The 16623-nt window shown below is 42.2% G+C and overlaps 1 protein-coding gene across 4 annotated transcripts in view; it reads right to left on the reverse strand.

The window, feature by feature from the left end:
- Positions 1-16623, reverse strand: part of hspg2 (heparan sulfate proteoglycan 2) — an 85822-nt gene that overhangs the window by 59839 nt on the left and 9360 nt on the right. The window lies entirely within an intron of this gene.

Here is a 16623-nt window from a genome sequence, read left to right on the forward strand (position 1 = left end):
TCACTCTGGAGTTAGGAAAGAGTGTGTCATAGAAACATGATGTCACCAGCAGCAGTAAAAAAAACCCCACAAAAAACAAAACTCAAATATATACAACATGTATGAGGACAAGTTACTTCAAAATCTCTGATCGTCGTGTCATTCAGCATTTTGTATGAATGGAAACACAGATAAGGGAGTAACCGAAGGATTGGAGTGAAAGTAAAAATGCAGTGCTTGTCCCTGGGCCACAGTGAGGTAAAATTTCAATCAGCTTAAAACTTGAAGCATATGCGACACCTGAGCTTGAAATGTAAAAATCTAAGAGCATCCACAGCACCAAGTAGTGCCTGAATTGAACTTTGAAAAAAATCCACCAACCAAGCATATTTTTTACTGGTAAAAATGCAGGCATATTGGTAATGACTTCAGTATTTAATAATACTGCAGTAAAACAACTTGATTACCAAGGAGGTACATGAGCATCTGTTGTATAAGAATACTGCAGAGTTTGCTCATAACAATTTGATTTAACGTTTTGTAGAATTTTTTTAGACATGCCTTTATAGAAATAAATGAGATATTGTTATGATTTTGGCCTCCAATCATTAAAAATGCTGTAGTGAAAAAACAAAAACGGCACATGTGGCCTACCTATTTCAGTGACTGAAAACACATTACAGAATACATGCACAATACATCACAGCACTACAGAAACGTCCTTTGAATTAAGAGAGTACCAAAGATAGCCTCTGTGTGGAGTAACAATTTCTGAAAATCCAAAAGATATCCAAATCATGAGTGCAGTTTCAATCACAGCAAAGTTACATGAATAAAACGACAGAAGTGCTTCCTCTCTCAGCACACCTCATACACACACACACACACACGCCCTCTCAATGAGGAGACACAAAGCTCAGCCAGCCGCTCTCATATCTGATCATCTTGATAAAGTTCACTGTGCCAGCCCGGCTGGAGCGCATCGCAGCTTTATTCTCTCTGCTCTCACCATCTCAGCATCCAGACTGACCAGACTCTGGCTATAAGTCTAGATGCGACTCTGGCAGGACGCCACTCCTGGCATTTCCAGTTGGCAGGGCCTGCCAGTTCGTATTTCCACCCAACTCTGTCGTGGTAGTTTTCCCATTTAAATGGTTCCAGCTAATAAATAACGAGATCTATCCCCCCAAATCCTCTCTCCCCTGACTGGACACCCTTACAACAACAATCCCGGGCCATTTTCAAAAGGAAACTGCTGACTAACCAAACTCTTTTCAGTGGTGCCGACCAGCCAACCATTGGTGTGATCATCTCCTGCGTCCCACTCCCTTGGGACAGGGTATCATCTGGACACGCTGGATGCCATCTGACCAAAATCTACCACAAACTTACAGAATAGCCGTTGGTGGACGAGTCCTTATTTGCACCTGACTTTCAAGCTAACGTGTGAAACTACACTTGTTTGACAATGTCAACATGGCCTCATCTTTGGGAGACTTGGGAACTACATATGAATGTGCTTTCTCACTATGCTACTGCATTCTAGTTCAAAAAGCTACCACGACCTTTACCCTCAGTCTGGGAGTTGAGGCATGTCTGTTGTATTTGAGTTATCTCTCCCTTGAGATAAAGGTCTTGACCAACGCTGTAATTCTTTGAACTCCACCCCACCCAGAGGAAACCGGCCTGAGGAGCTCTCCTCGCTCTAGTGACTTCTTGCAATTTCCATTGAGACATATGGAAACCAGGTACACGCTTGAAGAAAGACAGCACGGACATGTACATGCACATACACATAAATATTGTACACACATGTGACCAAGAGAAGAGCAGACACATTCCAGTCAAAAGGAATTCCACAGTTTACTTAAGAATTAGTCTGCTCACAATGCACAGTGTTTACCTTGCGTGATGAAAGTAGTAGCAGCTTTAAAAAAAAATGGATAATTAGTGACATGCGACCCTCATTATCCATTGATTCTGTTGAGTCTGTGAATGGGCCTTAAGTTTGTCCAGCTGTTGCTTGGTGGGACCAAGAGAAACAACTGCATTTTGATCCGTGACTAATTAATAACCAGCAGGAAAGAGGCAGTACATTTTGGAAAAATTGGGCGCACTGAATAACTACCTTCAGGGGGGCAGCCTACCACATTCAGCTGTCCATAAATCCCACAGCTGAAGATGTGCCGTCATCTCCACATCCGAACAAATGCTGGCTCCTCGAGATGCACATTTATACTGCAAGCCCACTTACTGCATTTCACAGTCACTGGTCTTTAACAGCCAAGCAGATTTGCATGCTTCTTTGATTCTTAAAAGGGTAAGAAACTGATTACAGTCATTCAAAGCCTTCCAATTCTTCACAGTTTTTACTTGTAAAGCCACAAGTACAAATGTCTCATAAGTGTGTCCATTATCTCTTTTTGCGGTATCTGACTTAACGGGAAACATTTTGTTAAATACTCCCTTAATTCTTTCGCACAGATTTGATGGCCTGGTGAACAGAAGAGTGTGTGTGAAACTGATTCGATATAAACTAAACTTTTTGTTTATAGGGATGAGCAAAGGCAACTCCCAGTCCAACACAGTGGCTCATGTGTTTTAATGGTTACTGGATCCTAGTGGTACAGAAGAATAAGTTTTATCAGGCAACACTTTTTCCATCATTCCTAGGTTTAGTCTTTTAGTAGGATTTATTTGATAATAACAAAAAAAATACTGAAAATCACTAATCTGTTTAGCCCTCACGTCAGAAAGTTCAGATTTAGCTGCTACACAGCAACCAGCAGGCAACTTCTTCAGGAAATCAAACCCAGAAGACATGAAACAAGCGTGCATGGGCTTCGTGAAGGATATGAGGGATACGGTGACTTCAATAGCTTCTTGCTTTTCTATCAACAACATCTCAGATATTAGAAAATCTCAAAATACCACAACCTCAAAAGTTGGAATTTCCTGTGATGCACCAACAAAGAAGATTTTCCAGGCAGGTGTTTCTCGTATCTACGTTACCGTATGAATGACAGAGTAACCTTGGCAAAACATAACACTGTCTGAATGTTTGCCACCATACACCTGTTGTGACTGAAGCACATTAGCAGAAGCTGATAAAAACCAGGGGACTTAAACTAACTTGAAAGAGTGTAGGATACTTTGAAAAATAGCCAGCAGCACTAAAAAGCACACGTGATTTACAAATGATTTATCAACATATCCAAAACCACTGGAACGATCCTTTAGTGTCCACAAACACACACACACACATACTAACATGAGGTGGCACATGCAAATACACACCCACACTCTCATGCACCAACAGATTATCATACACCCACACTCCAGCATTCTCATCCTGGTTTCATCTCTGTGACAACCAAAGCCTGTCAGATGCACTGTGAGAAGAATTCTTCAGGGGACACAATTCGCCCACTCTGTTAATAAACCACTGATGCAGCTGCAGGATGATCTGTGAGAAACATCTTACAGGCATAGTCAATGTGCTACAGAAAATAACAAGCTGGACCAAGCTCAGATTAGACAAGAGTCTCACAGGACTGATGTTCTCCCATCAAAATAATGCTCTTTTCGGATGACAGCAGCGAAGGTTTTACATTTAAAGCATCTCTTGAGCTGATTCATGTGCTTTTGTCCCCACCAGAGTGCGATCATCAAACGTAAAAAAGATGAAAGCTGAAAAAGGCATCACGCCGTACTGCTCATTCCAATCCATTGATTCAAGCACAGAGTTGTGACCTTTCAGGCAAGCAGTGCACAGACACTCGCAGAAAAACCTTCAAGAGATGAATCCCCAACCTCCTTGACCCTCCGTTCCTCCTTAACCACCCTTTACTCGCTTTTACTCGCTCCCTCTTAAAGGTTAACAATGTCTGCTTGGACTTGAAGTAGCAGCATGTACTAAACAGGAATGGAATGTAAACTGCAGAGAGCATTAAGGGGATGAAAGCTTGACACTTACACTCTTTTCTTCAGGTGGAGAAGGCTGAAAAGAAGGAGCTCGCCGTGCACTACCAGGCACCAGCAAGGGCTGAACAGCAGAACCCCAGCACTCCCTTTACTTGACCCATTCCTGTCTACAGAGTTGGTGCAGGACTATTAGCAGGGCTGCAATAAATCAGGTCCATTACAACACTTTGATAACACAAAATTAAATTATGTGTACACACAGAGATTTGGATGGCCCAGGATGAAGGTCTAAGAGGTCATCTCTCATTTCTGAGAGAATAAAATAATGAATCCCACTGCACAAGTGTTGCTTCCAACTGATACCATAACAAGATTTACAGCTCTGAGCGGCATAAGGTGGTTGTTGTGAAAAGGTGATGAAAGAGAAGGAGGAAGAAGGACAAGTCCAGTAAAAATGTTCCTTTTCCCCACACTTTCAGGCACACAAGACACAGACGTCTAGAGATTTTTGAAAACAAAACTGTGGCAGCTTTGTGTATTTTTGAAAGAAAGAAGTTTCCTGTGTGTTTAAACCTTGCTTGGAGTTGTGGGTGAATTGATGGGCAGCCACTTCTGACACTAAACCTCTGCCGGGGCCCCTGCAGCATAAAGGGCCCGGTGAGTGAGACCTTTCTGCTCTCTGACATTTCCACAGGCTTTAATCCAAAGTGATTGGACGGGGAGGAAGTGGAAGAAGGCTCTTCATTCAGCAGACAAACGTTCTTTGACAACGTGCACTGATTGTCTTCTCAAAGTGTTCCATGACTAATGTTGTGATTGCAGCAAACATGTTGGATTTTCTCAGAAAAAAAGACTTGCAGAGAGGAGGGAAGGGGGCCAGGGAGTAAAAACTGAAGGATAAGTCCACATTTCTGAGCACATGCTTGGAGTGCCAGCCCAGCCATCTTCCCCCAGGTCATTCATTCCCTCTCCCACACAACGGTCATGCCATGCATTTTACAGTACGACTGGTCTCCCACTAAACACGGGCGCTGGAACCTGCACTTTACTGACACACATGATGTCTGTCCACACATGTTCTGGCATTATACCATTAAATACATTTATCATGTGCTCTGTGGCGCATGTTCTTAGGAGTCAATAAGGTATTAAAGGAGTACTCCACTGATTTAGCATTGCTCTTCTGCAACATTTTCAGGCTCATGGAGCGACAGATATCATCCTTTTAACTCCACACTTTCTTCTTTATTGTCAATGCAACTTGACTGCCAACAGTTCAGACAGAGATTCTGATGTGTTATGCTAATGTAGCCTTGAGCTGCTAGTCTCAAGCAGAGATGGGGACCAGGCTGCGGAGGTATGTTTAGATCGCTTCATTCTAACTCAACGACATCAGATTTTGACTCAAGTTTCATCAGTCAGGGCAATTTTGTGCAGCTTTCCAAGTAAAAAAAGACCAAATTCTTTATATAACTTCTTCTCACTTCTCTGTTCCTCTAGATCTGTAAACAAACTTTGATGTGCAGACTGAGCGGAGTTCCCCTTCAGCTGCTAAAACTGTGAGAGATTAAAATCACTGCTGTCGCTATATAAGCAGGGGAAATGGTGCACGCTACCACACCTCGACGTGATCACACAAATTCAACAAAAAGCTCTAAGATAATCTGTTGTGTCTGTGACGTACATCCAGATTCAAACAGAGTGGACAGAAAGCAGTGCCTCCAGCTACATGTCTTCCACACAACCTCACACACTCCTGTCCTTTTATACCAACACAGGCATGTCAAAATAAGCATCCAGCCTGTGTGGACTTGCGTTTGTGGTGCATCAACAAAGTGCAAGAAAAGATGTCTACAGAGCCACAATTTTAAAAAAAAAAAACATGCAGTTGGTTTGTGAGCTTTTTCTTTCTCACTCTGCTGCTGGGATCAGTGAAACCGGAGGCTGAACTACGTCGTCGCTACCATGTGCACATGTGCACGGCTGTACATGCTTGCAAATAAGAGTTAATACCACACCTGACTGAAACAAGTCCTAGCTTTTACTTTTGCGTGCTTGGTGCATCAGTTGTTTTTGCTATTCCACAAGTCGTCAAAGAAAGATTTTAGTGCGTATTTCTGTCACTGACTGAATCTCCAGATGCACCAAATCAACCTTTGTCAGATACCCCGGATTATTAAAACAAAGCCTTGGGGTTAGTTTGAGGAACTGTCGCACAATTTGCAAACTAGAGGTGAGTCATGATATTTGTATTTCAGGCCAAAGGTCACAGCCTGGCGACACCACGACCAGACAGGCATTACAGATCGTAAGCAGGCTGTGAAAGGAGACACCCCTGCCTAACACTAACTGAAATGCTCCCCCTGATGGCCTTTTTTCATCCTCATTTATATGTCTTAATTTTAAAAGTTTTAAAGAAAGGGGATGAGTTCATCTCACAGTAGTATTGCTGAAAGTATATATCGTGTGGACACTCGAAAACTAATATTCTTCAGGCTATTTTACAAGTTGCTCAAAGTGTTTTTAAAAGCTACACTGTATTACATTTTCACTGTGGGTGGGATAATAGAGCGTGAACACATTCCACCCAAACATCCCAAGGCGTGAAGGCCCAGCTGACACCCTCTGAAACCCCGTCTTTTCAATTATCACCCCAGCAGGGGCCCCAACGGGACCCTGCATCAACAGACCACCTAGAACCACGGCCACAGCTCGTCCACCATCAATGAACAAAAGCCCTGAAACTACCCCCATCATTTACACACCCAGGTATTAAGAAATTCACACACATACACAAATGGTTGTACACATGAACACAAACACTGAAAACACACCTTGTTAGCAGGCACACAGTTATCAGCCGACTGTTTCAGCCAGGAACAAACCTATTGTGTTTTAATAGGGCTCTGTGGTTTGTGGGAAAGGCCAATTTACTGGATTGGAGGGTTAGCTTTTAAAACTACTGTTGCTCTCACTGGGAGAAAAATATCCCAATTAATGTTTATGGTCAAACAGGGAAAATGCAGAGCTAAGATTTTTAATTCAGTGCAAAAACGAATGATTAGAAAATGTAGCTGGAAAATTCAACCAAATTCTCTCTCACCTGATCTGTATGTCACATTAAACATAAACACTCCGAGAGTCATTCATGGGGTCTATTAATAGTGAGCGCATTTCCGGTAACATTTCTGAGAGAGTGACCTGCCGGGTGGAGGGGACCGAGGGTCCAGCTCCAGTTCCCCCAGACGACAGCTGTCAGGCGAGGTGTGGAGACGGGTGGCGGCTCGGAGGGGAAGAGCAGCTCCAGGATGAGCAGCCCTGGCACGTTTATTTATAACAGGAAGAGACCCTTTGAAAGCGTTGCTGTATCACTTAAGATATCTGCTTTTCCTCCCACTGGAGAAGTGAGAGGGATCAGGAATCTGAGGTGACCTGATGTTAAGCTGGCAATGCAGTACAGAAAAACCTTGAAAAAGACGATTTCGCTGCAGAAAATTAATGCATAAGAACTGTGCATGTCTGTGCCACTTAGTTTTTATTTACATTACTTAAAAATACTTAAAAATAAAGCATACAATACTAGTGTTATAAAGTTTTATATCTAAAAGGAATATTATCAAAAATACATGTGCATTTTATCCATGTTGTAAAAAAGAGTCTACAGGCAGGTTAGTGGCACAGCCTTTTAAGCTAAATGCTAATCTCAGCTAACATGCTAACGTGCCCAACTATACAAATAAGGAATTGACAGGTATTGTTTAGCATGTCCATCATCATAGGCTAGCTACCTTGCTAATTAGGACTTAACACAAGGTTTAGCTATGCCTGATGGGAATCCCATCAGTTTTGCTGGTATTTTGGTCAACAATCTCTTCTGAAATATAAAAACAGAGCGTAATGAGTTGATTTAAAGGTTTGCTGGCAATTCAGCTTTAGACAGGAAGTCACAGCAGCTGTTTGATGGCTCTGCAATTAAGCTCTGGTTCCTCACACTGATGGCAGCGGCAGCGTTAGATTTACCCTCTCTCTTCCTCTCTCTGTGATTCTCGCCGCAGGACCAACTAATCTGACACCACCTGTTGACTTGGCCACACTCACAATGTCCCACATAATCACCAGCCAGAACTAGCTCAGTCTGTCAACTCACTTCTCACCCCCGAGGATCATACTCGATTAGTTCACGGTTCCTCTGTGTGGGAAAAGTAGGCTAAGTGGACAAAATCTTTCTAAGTACACAGCTTATGCAACCATTTCTGGAACTAATTGGATCCTTGGAGTAGCGATATATGTGAAGCTTTCCACTGAGGTGTGGAAATGAAATAATTTTTATCTTTACAGTATTGTTCACCAGCTGAGTTTGTGAGAACAGAATAGAATCAAGACTCTTTAGTCAATGAGAGCAAACCCTCCAGGTGTCCTGGCCGCTGAGAATAATTTCATGTTGGTAAAGCCACTTTTCACCAGTTCCCAAGGTCATGCTCTTTGGGATGGCGAGCTCATAATTAAGTGGGATTTGGCAGGGTACCATGGAGAAGCTTTTGGAACGCAAAGCAGTTCCAACATGTTGAGCATCTCAAACCATGAGTTTTGAGTGGTCTTTGTGTGGTAACCCAAGATGCACTCTGAGTTTATAACATCACAACAAAACCTGCTGTTAACTGAACAGAACTCTTTGTTGGGAGCCATCTGCACATCAAAGTCTTTCTCCTTTCTTCCCACAACTTTTTCAATAATGTTCTGTTAGCTCTGCCAAGACTAAAAAAAACCACACACACAGAAGTGATGGGATGTGAGAACAAAAATATTCTCCCTCAGCTGTTTATTCCATTAATATAAACATAATAGGGGTCCAACAGAAAAGATGGCTATGCTCCTCTCCAGATGTTCTGTGCTGCAAAGCAAACAAGACAATGTAGTCTGATGTTGACAAAATCATCAAAGGGAGGAAGGAGAGAAGGCTTTTGGAGGTCATCCTCCGTCCAGCCCTCTCCATCCTCCTCATTGAAAACTACCTGACAGCTGTTTTTGCTAACTTGTGCAGCTTGGGAAAGTCAAAAGTGGCAGTATGCAAGTGAACAGAGTGGGAGAAATCCTGCCTGGCCTCACTAGCACAACAGTCACAAAATATCCACAGGAAACAAGAACAGGATCAACTTTCATCACAGCCCACACAGACAGGCATAAAAAAGCTTCTCTGATCCGTAAATTCAATCTCAAATTACCAGATAAAAAAAAAAAATCCATGTGAGTATCATGAGCCACACCGATCAAGAAGAAATGTGAAACATATTTACGATGTGTAGAGTCGTTTACAATGGGCACCAGAGTCATCTGATACGACTGGGAGAAAAAGATGATGGACTCCCTCTTTGTCCTCAGGCATAAACAACAGGATACTGTTGCTGTAGTTGAATTTTCTCCTGCTTTCTGACTATGGATGAAGTCACTAACTCTGTCAACCTGACCTGCGAGATCAAAAAGAGTGGAGTAAATTATTCTTTGAGTTTTATTAACTGAATCCTACAATAAACACTTTACAGGATGCACAGATAGACAACAAAGCCACTTCCTCTGAAGGGAGGAACTCAAAGGGAAAATATGAACACTTTATTAACTACAAAGCTCTGTAGTACAACAGGAGGGAATGAGCCCCCCGAGAAAACTTATTCACAACAGACGTGTGAAAACACCAGCGCTGAACCCCCATTTAAAGTAGTCACAGTTATGGGTCATTACAAATAACTCTACGCCGAATATCCCCAGCTGTCGCCACATTACACAGAGCATGGAAGAACAATGCCAATTCAACAGCAACACAAATGGGTGTTTGCCATCTCTTCTCCAAATGCCAGCATTTTTTCCAAGTCATCCACGCCTGTTTTTTTTTTTTTTTTCTTTTTCAGATTTGAATGAGGCTGGGAAAAGCCCATGCCTTCTGGGAGAGCTGGTGAAAACTGAAAATTCAAACCCAGAGGCATGTTTACCTCAGCAGTTCAACAGCTGCTGCTGGCTTACATCATCCTGATACAAAATGCTGCTCTCATTTCAATCATGGAAAGTTGTGAGTATGTTTGTTGACACAACTGTCACCGAGAATGAAGGAAATGATATGTGAAAATCTATGACAAAAACCACCACCCACCGAGTTACCATGCATTCAGATTTGAGATCTGGGAGGAGAACAGAGGTGGAATTCCAGTGGGAGATAAAAATACCTCAGGGGCTGCGTAGCTGCAGGTATTATTACACCCTCCCCCGGGGGCCCTGCAGCCCTTGTGGGTGTACGACAGACCGTGGGGGTAAGGTCCAGTTAGGAGATGTCTCCCGACCTCTGTGTCATTTCAGAAAAGTCATGTTAACTAATGCTTTTCCATTTAAGTTGCATGAAAGTACTCAAAGAAAACTGTGGTAACTTGTTACCTGCAAACAGTATTTAAAAGACATTTCGACTTGCAAGTCACTGCATTCTCCAGAGCCTCCGGCTATTACAGTAAGAGCCAAGTGTTTGAGGTTTGTGCGTAGTAGCTTGAATTAAATTTGTCCAATATGTTCAAAGATGCTTTTGTGCAAAGTTCTCCACGCCATAAAACTCTACACATTCATTTTCCAGATCTATCGTCAGAGGGGTTCAGCACAGTAGGCCGTCTGCTGCTGTGGTTGGCAGCCCCCCTCACCTCCCCATCTGAGGTTAGGCCTGGACAAGAACCAATAAACACTGAAGAAAGGCATGTTTCAGAAAGTGCTCTGAGTGGTGGCAGGAACAGCCAACTGTTGCTCAGCACACTGGCACACCCACATCTGCGCCGCACACGACCCGAGATCTCCTCAAACCGGGTAAGAACAAGCACTTCAGAACCCATGAGAATGTGTTTCAGTTAGAAGATCATACACAAAGAACACGACTTTCTGTTTATACTTTACTTTTTCGCCTTCCTGAACAGTGATTCAGCATTTTTGTTTTGACAAGTCCAATGTTTAATGACCAAAAATAGACAGGAATGTTTTGAAGCGAAGCCTCCTGCACTCTGGCGAGCACAGAAGTGACCTGAAGCTTCAGCCCAACAAGGGACTTTCCTGTAGGTTGTCTTCTGTGTTTGGTGAAGGAAGTCATTCATTTGCCTCCAATCCAAGGATAAAGGCAAAATCTTCACCACCCTCCAAAAAGCCAGTGAGCTTTACTTCTTTAACGATACCCTAAAGCACAGAAATGAGAACATTCCTGAAGTCAATTATTGTGTCCGGCATGTGAGAGCGGATCAGGTGCCCACTTTGTCGGCATAAAACGCCTTCATTCCAATTGGCTCTCACCTTCTCCGTTCAGTTTTAAACCCTTGATTCAAACACCCTCTGTCACCCACTGACAAAGGATCAAGGAGGCAGGACACATGCAAAGAACCGGATTATGTTCTGGAGGCTGGTTTAAGGAGGAGGATCTGGGGAATCCAAACAATGCGAAGGTTGGATTTCTCCAGGTGTAAAGTGTGTAAAGTGCTTTTGTTTTGCCCAGTCAGAAAACCCCAACCCTATAAATTAGATTAGTGTACCTGTATTACTCAGGGTAAGCACTGGCCATTCCATTAGGCTCATGTTTGATTTTCATCTTTTCTATATTTTACAACTTCTGCATCTTTATGTAAATTTGTCGGAACAGAAGCAAGGATTTATGAGAAAAATAACTTTCGCAGCTGGTCTTATAACAGTTGAACACTTGCACAAGAAGTTCCTCACACTGCTACAATGCCTCCAACTTTAGAAACAAGTATAGAAATTCAAGCCAGCCAAAACCAAAGTCTCAGAGCAGACTTTGGATAAGCAAACTGAGAGAGTGCAGGATGAAGATATGGTCATGAATGAGGGCCATGGGAAAAGCTGTTGGATGGGAGATAAAGGGTATTCCCGTCATTATTTTTCTCCAAGGTCAACAAGAGGCTTAACAAGAGTCTCTTGAGACATCTCTGAATTTTCCTGCATCATTTACAACTTTGCTGACCTGATGTCTGGCACGGTGTCTTCCCATATGTGAGAAAAATATGCTAAAACATTCAAAGAGATCAGCAAATTCACAGGTATTATTAATTTTACAACTACATCCCTATATTCCCATCAGACGCGATGGCTTTAGTCCATGTTACTGCTAATGGATTTTCCACTAATAATGACTGCCTATCCTGTTTAAATTAGATTAAAAAATTCAGCATGACTCATACTTTAAAAGCTATGACATTCTGTATTTACTGACTGTATCCACAAAATAACCTGCAGTATATTAACTCACCTGGACTGGGAATCTTCCTGTCTAGACTGTGTCCCTGCAGGGATCATTCACCAGTCTATCACAGCCTGAACAGCAGGTTGTGATGTGGTTTCAGCTCTTATGATTCACAGGCTGATTTTAAAAAGCAAATGATCCCCTTTGAAACAAACGGATTCATTAAAAGAGTGAATAAATATCAAAATCTCAGGCTCATATGGGCTCATATGATTTAAATGCTCTCCAGACATCCACCAGCATGTGTATCTGGACAGAAAGTGTGACATGATGAAAGAGCACCTCAGTAAGCGTGACAGCTAACCCATTTCCCTTAATGAACTTGGTGGAAGGAATTCCCCCAGACCAGACCAGACCAGACCAGACCACGCCTGGTCCCTTTGAGAGCCAAATAAAATCCCTAAGCTAAATTAAACGCTTCCTTTGCAAGTAGCCTTCCTCTACCAGATACAGTCAAAACTAAACTACCTGATGTTGAGAGCAGAACAATACCTTAACGCAACCACAGAAACACAGACTGGATCACAAATGTGACACATCTCTACCTCCTACTTATAAGTTAGTGAATGTCACTCTGGTATAAAAATAAGGGTACACAACCTGAAAGAAAATGGATACTTAATACTAAATATTCATACTCTACAGGAATATGAATGGACTTTTCACAAGCTGGATAATATTTACAGATTTTGACGTACAAGAAGATGCACAGGAAGGCGTCAGACACATTTTACACTCGTAAAAATGTATTATTTGAAAGTGAAAACCTTAAATTGACTACAAGTCCACTACACTAAAAGACTTTGGTTTGGATAAGATGGTTTATTTGGAAATTCGTTTACACATTCTCGCAATCAAATGGTGAGAGAAAAGCAAGTGAGTTCTTTTCAGCAGAATCGCCACAGAAAGGCCAAGAAACACATACAATGTATGTCAAATATGTGTCGAGTTCAGCCTGTGGTGAACTTTGACTCATAGCAAGCTACCTTTCTGCTTGAGCAGAAACTTTTGAGGGAGCTTTTGAGAGAACCACAAAGTCCAAATATGAATAAGATATCATTGTTTATTAGCTGCATCGCACCATTCGCTTTTATTTAACCTCTTTTGTTGGAATGCAAACTGCAAAATGGCACTGTGGATATGAGCTGAGAACAAAATGCCACAGGGCTTGTGTGACTCACTAACATCTTCCCGGCTTGCTGTCGTGTTAGCATCTAGCTACAGCAGTTCACCGCCTGGTCCTGTGAGCAGTCCCAACATCACATGCCTCTAGAAGAGACACTGTGCCCTCATATTTCCATAACTCTTATTTTAATTGGTAGAAAAAACACAAAAAAGTGGAAAAAGTACAAAAAAGATCCAGGTTGCAAATAAATTAGTGTCTCTCAAAGTAACTGAAGTGGAAACACCTCAAAATATTCTGTCATATTTGTGTCTAAACTAATGAGTAATAATCTCTTAAACTGGGTAGCTAATCACAACTGCAAAGCTTTATTCAGGCCTCTCTTGCAGACATTACCTCTACATTTAACCAGAGGCTTTTTAACGATCCTGCTCCTGTGCTTTGTGAAAGGCTCCCATTAGCCAGGAGCCGGACATAAAAGTCAGCAGTTAAACTAAAAAAGGTGCATCAATTGAACGGGAGCCCTTGTTCCATTCATTTAACTGTTATCAAATGACTCATTCTTTTAAATGGGCTCCAACTGTAATTGGGACCATGAATTTTTGTGATTTGGTTTTTCTAGAGTGACAGTTTTAAACTAAATGCTGCAGGGGGAACACAACTTTACCAGACACTTAACTTTAATAACACTCTGTGTTCTAGTCACATAGAGGCTTAAGTGAATGCTTTGTACCAACTGCTAAACAAACCCGAGGGCCGACATCTGACAACCATAAACAAAGTCTGGGAGTATCTTCCTCTGAACAGTTGACAGACAAATTTCACCTGTCCTCATAATTCAGCAACAGGCCTTAATTTGAAGGTGTGCTCACACCTACAAAGACATCTGTTTGCCAGGAGTTTATGCAATAATACAAGAAAGCAGGAGGGTTAACCTGGCCATTCATTGGAAGCAGATGTGAGGGATCCATTTCCTACTATAATAAGAGGTAATTATAGGCAAGGGGCCCTGTGTGCTCGTGTGAAAATACACCGAGTTCCAGTGGTTAATCAGCAAAGTGAAACAGGTATACCAGAGAAGGCAGCGAAACGGACTCGAGTCACCCTTATGTGTAACTCAGCACTGTGCTAATGGACAAGCCAGCACAAGCCAGTTCATGACCTTTCAAGGCAAAAAAAAAGCAGAAAGAGGATCATTTCAGACTCAGCTTTCGTCAGTGAGGTTGTATCACTGTCTGACCTCCTCACAGCTCTTCACGGTAAAACATCTCAGAAAACAAGAAGTAACAAAACTGCATTTTTACGTGAATAAAAATGTTGCAGTCAAAAACGTTACGAATTCTTTTGCTTGCATTTTTTCCAGTTGAACTTCAATTCATTTACGTCAGCGAACACTCATCCCTCAACTTAATTCCAAGTATTCCTGCCTGCGAGGTTGGAGACGAGCAGCTTGAGCCGTGACTGATGATGACTGCTATCCCGTAGACCATTTTTTTATGATTACAGTTATGATTACTGCTATTGACTACTTTTCATTGTTCTACATGGTGTTTTAGAGAAAACACAATAGCTCATTCTTGCCATTCCACAGAAAATCTGTTCCAGCTGATCTATCACATTTTAAAGCGCCGACTTCCATATGCATATTTGACATTGAGCATATGAACTGTAGACTGAAGTTGTGATATTGGAGAGTGTTATGGCAAAGGACTGACTTTCCTTTTTTTAAGCATATTCACAGGACCTGTTGACAGCTGTCAGCAACAGATCTGAGGCAGGATGCTCACATGGTTTTGGTTTTAATTTTTATGTAAACTGGGCCTATGTTATGGGAGGGTATATGACATCAGAAGGACAAGCTCCACCTCTGGGCTGCAGCAATAGTGCTGAGACAGAGCACCCAGGGCTGATCAGACCTTAATCTCTGCCTGTCTGGTCGGCCTGTTCTAAATAACAAATAGGCATAAAAAAACAACTCTGCCCTCATTGTTCTATTATCTCCCTCAAATCTTGTTTTCTATTATCCCTGCACCAGAAAAGCCCTGATAAAACAACAGACTGAAGTTAGCCATGAGCCAGAAAGGCAAGACTGATGTCTGTGCCAGAGAATCTGACTGCACTCTGCAGTCTAGTGTTTGTGCCAAATTTCAGCCCCGGTGTGCCCCCATCTACACCACTTGTACCCATGACAGGGTCATAACAGAGCCTCAGCAGGTGGAGCCTGGTGGGGAAGACAGGGCCTCTTCATCCTGGCACAGCTGAAAGAGCCTCCTCTATGTGCTCACAGTCCACATAAATCACACAGGCCCTCAGGTCAGGGGAAGAACTATTTAATTACTCCTTTTAAAGCAATAATTGCCTGACTTGGCTGGAGGTGCTGCCTGCATGAAGACGAACAGAAAAGTAATGCCTTCAGGGTTTTCTGATGATTATGGAAGAACATCAAGGTTGAACAAGATCTGTCGTTTAGCAAGACCCATATATGTACCACTGATGGATATAAAAAGAGATCAAGGAAGGAAATCTGAAATTGACTTGTGAATGACAAAGCTTAACCAATCTGCTCAACAGCTGCTTTTCCCTTACCTCAGTCACGAGTGATGTGGTGTTGCAAAGGCATTGTTGGTGGTCACGGACTATTTACTGTAAACTGCACATCTTAACTAAGAATACAGGCTGACTCATGCTTCCACAGAAGTCTTGTGACACATGCACAGTGGATTCGGTTTCAAAGTAGTATTTTTTCTGCTAGTTCTTCTCATTGGTTGGTGTCTATCCGTCCCGTCTGCAGTAAGTTTAATAACACATAACAGAGCCTGCTCAGAATATATCCCGCTTCATAATGCTGCTCTTGCTTTCTGCCGTGATGTAAATATTCAAGCTGAAGTGTGAAGTGTGTCAGCTGCGTGGACTCAACGCTCACACACACTGGGCTGGTGAAAAGCAGCGTAAAGTACGCAAAGCACGCACACACATATTTAAAAAAGTTTAAGTTTCATTTCATGTGCACACGACTGACATTTCAAACACAGGGGGCCTTCTTAAGTAAAAGTGAACACGCATTTGTTAGACAGCAGCATTGCTTTCAGAAAGTTGGGAGACTGATTTTGTCCGTTGTCTAAACTTGTTGTCTAATCTGTCCGTAAGTCTGCTGACTTTTTGGTGTAAGATTTGGTGATCACACTTGAGAGATACTGTTGAGATAGAGATAATATGGTTCTGGTGTGTATCTGGCAGGTTATCTAATCAGGAGACAGTGACTAGCTATTTCATCCGAAGTAAATACAGGTGTTATGGTATAATGGTCACTTTTTCACCTGTGGAAATC

The sequence above is a fragment of the Scatophagus argus genome, chromosome 8 (genome assembly GCF_020382885.2).
Source record: "Scatophagus argus isolate fScaArg1 chromosome 8, fScaArg1.pri, whole genome shotgun sequence".
Taxonomy (NCBI): Eukaryota; Metazoa; Chordata; class Actinopteri; family Scatophagidae; genus Scatophagus; species Scatophagus argus.